The 10,406-nt window shown below is 42.4% G+C and overlaps 1 protein-coding gene across 4 annotated transcripts in view; it reads left to right on the top strand.

Moving 5' to 3' along the window:
* Window positions 1-597: 597 nt before the first annotated feature.
* Window positions 598-10,406, top strand: part of LOC149445088 (uncharacterized) — an 85,632-nt gene continuing 75,823 nt past the window's right edge. For all 4 annotated transcript variants that reach the window (XM_089654133.1, XM_089654131.1, XM_089654132.1 and 1 more), the window contains exon 1: window positions 598-664. The gene's annotated coding sequence lies outside the window, so the exon portion shown is untranslated. The remainder of the gene's footprint in view (window positions 665-10,406) is intronic.

The raw sequence follows: 10,406 nt of genomic DNA, 5'->3' as shown, positions 1-10,406 counted from the left end.
CATGAATGCAGCCGTCTAATGATTGGTAAGCTGCAATATATTACATTTTGTGTTTTTGGGTTTAATACCAGTTTAAGTCAACAATCACACCGCTGTGATTTAATATTGTGTGATTTGTGTGCGGTTTCTGCACCATTTCAGGTGAGATTGCTGAAGACTTTATTGCGACTGGTGAAGATTTTCAACAATTTCTTGCGATTTGTATTGCAATTTCCATTATGTTCTGTGTAGGTGAATTTGAAATAAACTGCAGAAAAAGTAATGCAAGAACCACTTTAAAAATCGTGCTGCAGAAAATTGCACGTTAATACACTGACATTCACATTCATTAGATGCGATTTCAGGTGCGATTCCAATTCGAAAATCGCACCTGAAATCGGTCCGGAATGACCGGGCATTATGGGCTTGGTGGGAATAGGTATGTGCTGAAAACGAATTGCTGGGTGTTCCTCATGTGATCAAGCTATGTATAGTTTCATTCTGCAGTGGAGGAATACATGCTACAAGACTCCTCTTAGATCTCTGTGACTATATTATAGCTTTTACTGCTCTTTTTGTAAGGGATGTTGAACTTTGTTTTACATATTTTATCTATATTTGCAGGTAGCTTTTAATCGTGAGAACAAAAGCAGCACTGTTGGTCAAAGATCCCTACAAATTACAGGTAATCCATGTCACACCGAGCTGTTTGTCAAGAACAATAACCCCTTTATGATTAGCTATAGCAGCGATTTAGAATTTCAAGTAAAAAGGTTGTTGACAGGGGCGGACTGACAACTCATGGGGCCCCCGGGCAATAGGGGATCATGGGGCCCCTGTGTCCTTGCCCAAACTCAAAAAAGCCTATGAAAAAGGTACCAGGGGCATATCATGGGGCCCCCTACTGACCCAGGGCCCTCGGGCAGTGCCCGAGTTTCCAAATGGTCAGTCCGCCCCTGGTTGTTGACTAGTAAAATGATTCATGTGCACTGGAGACTTTTCATGTCTGCCCCTTCCTAAAGGACTATTCATAAATAAATAGGACGCACCAATACCATTTTTTGATCGGCGAGTATGAGTACTGTTACTTCCGGTCAAGTACTTGCTGATACTGAGTACTGATATTTTGCGGTGTGATTTGCATTCATACAAATTATATGGACGCAAATTGCACTGCAAGGAATAGCATGTGATTTAAATTAAACCTTCCTCAAATTAAACCTTGCCAAAACCAAGCTCCTAGTTTTTTTCCCCCAGCACTTCCCCTCCCCCCTGACCTCTCCATCACGACCAACAACGCCACCATCACCCCCACCCCCCAAGCCAAATACTAGGTGTCATTCTAGACTCCAATCTGTCCAGCCCCAGATCCAATCGCTGACAAATTCATGCAGACTCCACCTCCGCAACATCTCCAAAATACGTCCGTTCCTAACCCCAGAAACCACAAAGCAACTCATTCACTCCCTTATCATATCACGACTTGACTACTGTAACTCCCTCCTCACCGGCCTACCACAACACATGCTATCCCCGCTTCAGTCCATCCTGAATTCTGCAGCCAGACTCATCCACCTTATTAACCGCTCCGTATCGGTAACCCCCCTCTGCCAATCCCTCCACTGGCTTCCGATTGCCCAACGCATAAAATTCAAAATACTAACATTGACGTACAAAGCTGTTCATAACACTGCCCCAAACTACATCGCCGACCTGCTATCCATCTACCACCCAAAACGCACTCTCCGCTCCTCCTACTCTACAGTTCCCTGGTCTCCTCCTCCCATGCCCATCTCCAGGACTTCTCCAGGGCTTCCCCCATCCTCTGGAACTCACTACCCCAATCCATCAGACTGTCACCTCCTCACCTTTAGGCACACCCTGAAAACCCATCTCTTCAGAGAAGCCTAGCCCACCCTCACCTAACTGCTGATCTCCTCCGCTCTCCCCACCACTCCATCCCCCACAGCTATTTCCTCCTGTACCACTCTCCCCTCCCTCCTAGATTGTAAGCTTTAAGGAGCAGGGCCCTCAAACCCCTCGTGTATTGTATTGTATTGTATTGTTACTGTACTGTCTCATGTATTGTCTCCCATTGTAATGTACAGCGCTGAGCAAACTGTTGGCGCTATATAAATACTGTGTAATAATAATAATAATTTAAAGAGCAATGTGAATCCTGTCCAAATCGCATGCAGATTCGCCCCTGCTCCTGTGTGATCCCAGGATTGTCATAGCCTGAGTTCACACAGAAGCGGTGTGAGATACCTCCCTGCACTGATCCCATGCTGTCTCAGAAGGAAAAGCCACTTCACAGGTCTGGGGATTTGAAATCCTTGCAGCTTTCTCTTTTCTCCATGCAGGGATGACAGTACGGGCTAGACGGCTTCTGATTGGCCAGCACCAACACAGGTATAGAAATGACGTGGATTTACTCCACATGTCATTTCTATACCCAGAATTGATGATTATACAAGTGAGGTGAAGTGACTTATCCTCATACAGCTAAGCTATCACTGGAAATCAGCAAGAAATTTTAATTATTATTATTATACAGTATTTGTATAGCGCCAACAGTTTGCTCAGCGCTGCACATTACAATGGGAGACAATACACGACACAGTACAATAACAATACAATGCGATACACGAGGGGCTCGAGGGCCTTGCTCCTTGGAGCTTACAATCTAGGAGGGAGGGGATAGTGGTACGGGAGGAAATAGCTGTGGGGGATGGAGTGGTAGGAAGAGTGGAGGAGATCGGCAATTAGCTGAGGGCAGGGTAGGCTTCCCTGAAGAGGTGGGTTTTCAGGGTGCGTCTAAAGGAGAGGAGAGTAGGTGATAGTCTGATGGATTGGGGTAGGGAGTTCCAGAGGATAGGAGAAGTCCTGGAGAAGTCCTGCAATGGGGCGTGGGAGGAAGAGACCAGGGAACTAGAGAGTAGGAGGTCTTGTGAGGAGCGGAGAGTGCGTTTTGGGTGGTATTTGGATATCAGGTCGGTGATGTAGTTTGGGGCAGTGTTATGAACAGCTTTGTACGTCACTGTTAGCATTTTGAATTATAAAGATTCAATCACCCAGATCATATTGAAAGTGAACTTCTCATACTTGTTTAGTCTCCTACTAATGAAGAAGTTTTCTTCCTTCAGAAGATACCCAACTTCAGGTTTTCTAGCAATATACAAATCTACCATGATTCAGCTAAGTGAATGCGCTGGACTTTTTGCTTTTTGTTTTTAATACACTGCTTTTATTTTTGATTGACTGTGTGTTCACCATGTCTTATGCCCACCTTTCAGAGGATCTTTGTGATCATAATAAAGATATTGTTTTGCATCCATTTTGCTGTATTTTTGTACTCTGCTTTGGATTTAAATGCCGCTCTTTTTGCAGTTTGCCCTAGTCAACTGCTTAGTTTTTTCTATGCTATTGTTCGGGTAATAATCCACACCTCTATTTATGGTGAGTCAGAGAATTTTTTGATGGGTAGTTATACCCTAGGTAATGGCATTCTTTTTTTGTTTATGCTCAGGTGCATTGCTTTGACCAATCACAATGCACTGTCAGGGCAGAGTGCATTGTGGGGCACGGCGGGCAAATACCCCGCCAAACCCCCATACCATTCATGTGTTCGCCGTACACACGAACGGCCCATGTTCTAGTCGAACTTAGGTTTGACTCGAATATGTAGCTCATCACTAATCAGCACCAATACCAATACCAGTACATCCCTCTTACATTCAGTATTTCTCAGCTGGTAGGATGAACAGTATGATATGGGTCAGGAGTATTTCCTCCTCTGTAATATCATTGCCATAACAAGGAGGTACTATAACCCCCCACCTTACCTATAGTGCATCTTAACAATTAGCCGCTGGGCCTATAGTCGTTTGGCGGCCGCAAAAGTGCTGTAGATTTCCGGGGTATACGCCATTTGGCATCCTCCCGCACTTGCGCAGTTCGCACTGTTGCAGAGCCACGCAGCGGCGCGATCTGTCACCGGCCGTGTACCTTGGACACGGCCGATGACAGATCTGAGTACCGGCCCCCGTTGCCGGTACCATGTGACCTGCTGTGACCAATCACAGCAGGTCACATGACAGTTGTATACAATGGATGGCTTCATTCATGCCATCCATTGTATACTAGTGTCTAGCTGTGAATGGTCACAGCAGGTCACATGCACATGTCATGTGACTAGCTGTGGCCAAATCACAGCTAAGCACAAAAAAAAAAAAAAACCCTGAATGAATCGATGTCATTCAGGTAAATGCTTGCTTATAGCAAAGTAATTCTTTGCTATAAGCAAATTTAAAAAAAAAAAAAAAAAATACTGATCACTTCCCCAAAGTTGTACAATGTTACTATGATAACATTGTACTATTTTGGTCATAGTGAAATATGAAAAAAAAAATTAAAAAAAAATGTAAAAAATTAAAAATAATAAAAAAATTAAAAAAATATATATATTTTTTTTCACACTGTCACCAGTCAGTGTCCCTGATCACTGCCATGCCAGTTATATGATGACGCTGTACTACACTGGTGACAGTATGTAAAAAAAAAATTTTTTTATTTTTTCATTTTCCGAAAGATTATGACAAAAAAATACAACTTCAAAAAACTCGCCATGCCTCTTATGAAGTACGTCGGACTGTCTACTCTGCAAAAAGGGGTCATTTGGGGGATATCTGTACTGTTCTGATATTCTTGAACCTCAAGAAATTAGATTGCCGTCAGTACTTCAGGATTGATCAATATTCAGATCTATACCATAGTTTGTGAACTCTATAACTTTACTACAAACTAAAACATACATCATAATTTGGGTTATTTTCACCAAAGACATGTAGCAGAATACATCTCAGCCTAAATTTATGAAGAACAATTATTTATTTGTAAACTTTTATAACAGAAACAAAGAAAAACGTGTTTTTGTTTTCAAAATTTTCGGTCTTTTTTTGATAATTTAGCACCCCAGCGGTGATTAAATACCACCAAAAGAAAGCTCTAGTTGTGTGAAGAAAATGATAAAATTTTAGTTTGGGTACAATGTTGTATGACCGCGCAATTGTCATTCAAAGTGTGAGAGCGCTGAAACCTGAAAAATGGCCTGGGCAGGAAGGGGTAAAATTGCCCGGTATTCAAATGGTTAAAAGGGCAATGACATTACAGTGTGCGGACAATCCTGCCATAAATCCACAATATCACTAAATACCATCTCTCACTAAATAACAGCAATGCCATACAGTTCTTATACTGATGTATTGCATGCAGGACGGGACAAGGGGTGGGCGAGAGGGGTAAGAACTGTTCTAGGAGGGGAAATTCAGGTATGTATGCAAGGAGTGGTGATTTGGGGGAATTTGTGTTGGGAGGGGGGATGGGCACATTTGTGCTAGGAGGGGGGATTTGTTCTAGCAGAGGTGATATGGTAGAGAGAGAAGGGGATTTGTGTTAGGAGGGGAATTTTTTTTTTTTTGGGGGGGGGGAATTTGTGTTAGTAGGGATAATTGGGGGGGGTATATGTGCTAGGAGGGGACATTTTGGAGGGATTTGTTCTAGCAGGGGGGATTTGTGCTGGGAGGGGTGGATTTGGAGTGGGAGGTAGAGGATGGGGAAATTTGAGTGCTAGAGGGATTGTGTTAGGAGTCGTGATTTTTTTTTTTGGGGGGGGGGAGAATTTGTGCCGGAGGGATTTGGGAAGAGATTGGATTTGAGCTGGGAGGGGGGGATGGGGGGGCAAAGATTTTTTGCTGGGTGGGGGGATTTCAGCAGGGGGGGAATTTGTCCTGGGAGGAATTTATGCTTAGGGGGTAAGCATACAGATTAGTCCTTTTTTTTTTTTTTTAATCAGTAGCAGTTCTCAGTTGTTTTGCTGACATGTAGTGCATCAATCTTGGGGGATAGGACACAGTCTGGCAAGTTCTTCCTGGGCTCTAGATGACCTTGTCTTGGCACTGATTGCATGGATGAAGTTTCCAAACTTTTTTTTCTTTTTTTTTGGAATGATTGCAGCCACCCACACAAAACAGGCAAGCACACAAATTGAGATTGGTATTTAGTCCTCATGCACACGGGATGTTTTTACAGCGGCTGTTGTTGGCTTTTGACTTTTTTTATATAGCTAGTAAACCCCCCAGCATGTTATCCTAGGTGTCCATGCACACATAGACTGTAATCAGCGTTTTTTGGCAGGGACGTTATTTGGCTGGAAAAAAAAAACCCAGGACTAGTGGGTTTCTAGAGGAGTTTTTTAGCTGTAAAAATGCTCTAATGCTGAAGAACGCGAGAAAAATGTGGTAAACCACCGCAAACCGGCATTTTTGGACCTTTTTTGACAAAAAATATGTATTGGAAAAAAAAAAACACTTAAAAAAGCAAACTCTGAAAAATGCAGAGAGAAGCTGCTAAGTGCTAATACAAAAATGCTTGAAAAAGCTGAGGTGATTGTAGTTGTATTAGTGCGACTGAAACAATTGAGTACTGACGTGATACTTTTTTTATTTGCACTAACAAACAATTTTGAGAACAAGCTTTTGGGGTAGGGCAGTACAGTGGCTAAATGGTTAGCACTTCTGCCTGGCAGTACTAGGGTCGTTGGTTTGAATCCCAGCCACGGCACCTCCTGCCTGGAGTTTGCATGTTCTCCCTGTGCCTGTGTGGGTTTCCTCCCACACTCCAAAGACATGCTGATAGGTGAATTGGATCCTGTCGAAATTGTCCCTAGTATGTGTATGTATGAATGTGAGTTAGGGACCTTAGATTGTACGCCCCTTGAGGGTTAGGGACTGATGGGAATGTATAATATATATGTAAAGCGCTGTGTAAATTTACAGCACTATATAAGTACCTGAAATAAATAAATGTCCCCTTCTTCAAGGTCCAGGCAGTACTACTACAAAGTTTTAGCAGAATGTTAGAAGAGATGTTGAATGGGAGAGGAAAAAAAAAGCCAGAAAGAAACACACACAAACAAATGTACACAGCAATGGTAAAAGACTAGGATTAGACCAGAGATAAGACACAGCAAAAGCAAAGACTGTGGGGGGGGGGGGACAATACTCACAGGGGGGGTCATAAAACTGTTGGATAATGAGTGAGGAATCCCATGTCCAAATAAAGTGTCCTTTTGTGAACCAGCGGTAATAGATCGCTGCTCATTTCTCAGGCATTCTCGGAGAACACAGTTCTCCTGTGAATGCAGTTTATGAAGCAGTTCTCCGGTTTATGAAGCAGTTCTCCGAACTAAGGGAGAACGGTCTCCAAACGCTGGAGAACGGTCTACAAACTCTGAAAAATGGCTCATTTTACTATAATCTCTCGAGATTATAGTAAAAGATCAGTTTACTAAACAGAGGTAAACAATCTCTGCTTAGTTTTTGGTCCCTCTGATTCTCCAGCTCTGGGCTGGAGAATCTGGAGGGAGAACACAGATCTCCAGAGAAGGGCTGACATGATCTCCTGAGTGTCATAAACTGTGAATGACCAGAGAATAGCTGAGATCTGTAGAATCGCAGCTATTCTCTGTGTCATAAACGGACACCTATGGTCGTTATCTCTTGCTGTTTCTTTCTGGGTTTTTTTTTCCTCCCCCATTCAACATCTCTTCTAACATTCTGCTAAAACTTTGTGAAGTAGTACTGCCTGGACCTTGAAGAATGGGACATACCCCGAAAGCTTGTCCTCAAAATTGTATGCTAGTTCAAATAAAAAAAGTATCACGTCAGTACTCAATTGTTTCTGTAAAAAAGCTGAAAAACTCATGTTATTAACGCGACTTTACACAGCTAATGTTACCAGCGTTATGAAAACACCCCGTGTGCATGGAGCCTTAGAAAAAGTCCAGGAATGTGTGCATGTGCATTAGCTTTACGTCTGCAAAGTCACTCCAGCATGTCTCTAATAATTCGACACCCCAAGCTGGCTATTAATCCTAAAGCCTAGTACTGTACATATGATCAGGAAATCAGATGGAAAATACCGCTTTTGAAGCGATAATCTGATTGTTAATACACAGCTTTCGTCCAAAAGGAACAAACACAAACGTTTTTTATGTATGATACCAGAACGTACGATTTTCTTTTAATCAGTACAGTGTTTGAAAAAAATCGGAAGAGCACGACCACGCATGCTCAGAAATGAAAAAAATGCATTACAATACAATACATTACATCACTTCTGAAGTTGTATTCTGTCGTACGAGAATTTTTGTGACTTTATTAACCTCTTCATTTTTGATATGAAACTTGCATGCAAAAAAAAAAAAAAGATGATCATTCATCCGATATTTTCATCTTGTGTAACAGGCTTAAAGTGTTACTAAACCCAGGACCCTGCATTCTCTATATCTGGTCTCCCACAGTACACAGAACATGAAAGTGCAAATATTTTAGTAAATATAAACTGCTAAATACCTTTTCTCATCGGCAGTTAGAGCAGTCTTCAGCAGAGCACTGGTTAAAGTGTGTAGGAGGAGTTTTCTTTCTGCTCTAGGAGGATGCAGAACCCCTGACCACTGTCTGGACAGTGCTGATCACATGCACTCTCTCAAGAATAAAAAAATCTTTCTAGCAATACACACCAAACTGAGCACATGCATGTGGCTAGGGTTCAATATGTCTTATCAGGAGATAAGACATGGACATTTGAACAAGAGGAGGGGCAGAGAAGACAGGATCAAACTGACTTTTTACACAGTGCAGAGGATTAACCCCTTAGGTTCCACAGTGAGTATAACAAGCATGCTTTACTGCATCTACAGACTGATTTTACTGTTGTGGGTTTAGTAACACATTAAGTTTAGAGCTTCACTTGTAATTAGATTACCTTGCTACTGAGACATTCAAGTGCCACATTAGATACTAAAGAGGTCGCTGTCAACATGCAGTTAAATCTCTTAGCAGCAAAAATACTCAATCACCAGTTTGTCCCTAGATGTATTTTTTATAGCACTAGATACTGAACCATTGAACAGAAATTACTGTGACACTAAATTCTGGTTTAAAAAAGCAAATTCATTTAAAGTATGTATTTCTAACCTAAAAAGTCCTTTCTATTGCTCTAAACCTTCTATACATCTACAATTTTTTTTTCTGTTATGATTCGTCTTCCTGTTAGATGGTGGCTACTTTCATTCTCCATGGCCCCACTGTATGTAGGAACGTAGCCACCTACATTGTTCACATCAAAACGAATTGTAGACTGTGGACTTTGGGATTTGCAGTGTGCATAGAGCAGTGCGTGTGACTGCAATGTATAGGTGAAACTCAAAAAATTAGAATATTGTGCAAAAGTTCATTTATTTCAGTAATGCAACTTAAAAGGTGAAACTAATATATGAGATAGACTCATGCAAAGCAAGATAGTTCAAGCCATGAGTTTTCATAATTGTGATGATTATGGCTTACAGCTCATGAAAACCCCAAATCCACAATCTCAGAAAATTAGAATATTACATGCAATCAATAGAACAAGGATTGTACATAGAACAATATCGGACCTCTGAAAAGTAGAAGCATGCATATGTACTCAGTACTTGGTTTGGGCCCCTTTTTGCAGCAATTACTGCCTCAATGCGGCGTGGCATGGAAGCTATCAGCCTGTGGTACTGCTGAGGTGTTATGGAAGACCAGGATGCTTCAATAGCGGTCTTCAGCGCTTCTGCATTGTTCGGTGTCATGTCTCTCATCTTTCTCTTGGCAATGCCCCATAGATTCTCTATGGGGTTCAGGTCAGGCGAGTTTGCTGGCCAATCAAGCACAGTAATCCCACGATCATTGAACAAGGTTTTGGTGCTTTTGGCAGTGTGGGCAGGTGCCAAGTCCTGCTGGGAAATGAAGTCAGCATCCCCATAAAGCTCGTCTGTGGAAGGAAGCATGAAGTGCTCCAAAATCTCCTGGTAGACGGCTGCGTTGACCCTGGGCTTAATGAAGCACAGTGGACCAACACCAGCAGATGACATGGCTCCCCAAATCTGCACAGACTGTGGAAACTTCACACTGGACTTCAAGCATCTTGCAGTGTGTGCCTCTCCATTCTTCCTCCATACTCTGGGTCCTTGGTTTCCAAATGAGATGCAAAAGTTGCTCTCATCAGAAAAGAGGACTTTGGACCACTGAGCAACAGATCAGGTCTGTTTTTCTTTAGCCCAGGTAAGACGCTTCTGACGTTGTTTGTTGTTCAGGAGTGGCTTGACAAGAGGAATACGACAATTGAAGCTCATGTCTAGGATCCGTCTGTGTGTGGTGGCTCTTGATGCACTGACTCCAGCCTCAGTCCACTCCTTGTGAAAGTCCCCAACACTTTTGAATGGCCTTTTCCTGACAATCCTCTCTCGGCTGCGGTCATCCCTGCTGCTTGTGCACCTTTTTCTTACACACTTTTCCCTTCCACATAACTTTCTATTAATGTGCTTTGATACAGCACTT

The sequence above is a fragment of the Staurois parvus genome, unplaced genomic scaffold, assembly GCF_062004578.1.
Source record: "Staurois parvus isolate SC_StPar_1 unplaced genomic scaffold, SC_StPar_1.0 ptg000746l, whole genome shotgun sequence".
NCBI lineage: Eukaryota > Metazoa > Chordata > Amphibia > Anura > Ranidae > Staurois > Staurois parvus.
Note: the sequence above shows the minus strand (reverse complement) of the source record. Positions and strands in the feature narration are given on the sequence as shown.